The 1,574-nt window shown below is 39.9% G+C and overlaps 1 non-coding gene across 1 annotated transcript; it reads right to left on the reverse strand.

Annotated features, from left to right (window-relative positions):
• Window positions 1-1,023: 1,023 nt before the first annotated feature.
• Window positions 1,024-1,130, reverse strand: LOC132361728 (U6 spliceosomal RNA). The gene has a single exon (XR_009501998.1). It is a non-coding gene; the product is annotated as a U6 spliceosomal RNA (small nuclear RNA).
• Window positions 1,131-1,574: the final 444 nt, after the last annotated feature.

Raw genomic sequence — 1,574 nt, forward strand, 5'->3', positions numbered from 1 at the left:
TTATTTGTTTCCTTCTTAGTCTCTTCTTGGTGGGCTATAGAATTATTTTGCTGGGTAAATTATGGAATAATTGCTTGGTAAGCTCACAAAAGAAGTTAAAGTGGAAAAGGATTAGTTTCTAGGCATACAAACTTTGCTCTAAGTCACAGAGGAGCTGAGCCTGATATTTTTAAGGATTAGCAATGACCAAAATATGTCCTTTCTGCTGGATGGCTGCTAAAAATGTGTCCATATCGGGACAGGGGTTCCCTTTATAACTTTATCTCTCCTCTTCTCTCCTCTTCTCTCTTCCCTTCTTTTCTCTTGGCTCCCCTCCACTTCCCTCCCCTCTTTAATTTAATTTTATTTATTTTTTTATACAGCAGGTCCTTATTAGTCATCAATTTTATCCACATCAGTGTATACATGTCAATCGCAATCGCCCAGTTCATCACACCACCACCCCCACCCCCCTGCGGCTTTCCCCCGTTGGTGTCCATACGTTTGTTCTCTACATCTGTGTCTCAACTTCTGCCCTGCAAACCGATTCATCTGCACCATTTTTCTAGGTTCCACATATATGCATTAATATACGATATTTGTTTTTCTCTTTCTGACTTACTTCACTCTGTATGACAGTCTCTAGATCCATCCACGTCTCTACAAATGACCCAATTTCTTTCCTTTTTATGGCTGAGTAATATTCCATTGTATATATGTACCACATCTTCTTTATCCATTGGTCTGTCAGTGGGCATTTAGGTTGCTTACATGAACTGGCTATTGTAAATAGTGCTGCAATGAACATTGGGGTCTTTTTGAATTATGGTTTTCTCTGGGTATATGCCCAGTAGTGGGATTGCTGGATCATATGGTAATTTTTAGTTTTTTAAGGAACCTCCATACTGTTCTCCATAGTGGCTGTATCAATTACATTCCCACCAACAGTGCAAGAGGGTTCCCTTTTCTCCACACCCTCTCCAGCATTTGTTGTTTGTAGATTTTCTGATGATGCCCATTCTAAGTGGTGTGAGGTGATACCTCAAAAATATGGAACACTTCACGAATTTGTGTGTCATCCTTGCACAGGGGCCATGCTAATCTTCTCTGTATCGTTCCAATTTTAGTATATGTGCTGCTGAAGCGAGCACTCCCTCTCCTCTTCTCTTCTCTCCTCTTGTTTTCTTTTCAAGAATGCTCCATATGTTAAGGACCAACACTTATCAGGGTATTTGGTTGGAGCAACATCTTGTCCTTACTCTCATTTGGGGACCCACTTGTGGCCCAGGCATTTAGGCTGTCTGATGCCTTTCAAGTTGCCCCAAGACACTCAAGCTTTGGGTAAGCTGAGGATACTCCCAGTCCTACAAGAGAAGCATCCAGGTTTCTATACTTTATATTTTCAATGACTATGTAGGGTCAAATATAATAGTTGGGGTGAGGAGTGTCTTTTGGTTGAAGATAGAACGGTGGGGATAAGAAATAATTCACTGATAATAATGTTAAGATGGAATTAGAACTTTACATTTTCAATCAATCAAAATTTTTGGAAAAGTTTTAATAACTTGAGAAAATAGTGCCTCACCTCAATTTGC

The sequence above is a fragment of the Balaenoptera ricei genome, chromosome 2 (assembly GCF_028023285.1).
Source record: "Balaenoptera ricei isolate mBalRic1 chromosome 2, mBalRic1.hap2, whole genome shotgun sequence".
Lineage (NCBI taxonomy): Eukaryota > Metazoa > Chordata > Mammalia > Artiodactyla > Balaenopteridae > Balaenoptera > Balaenoptera ricei.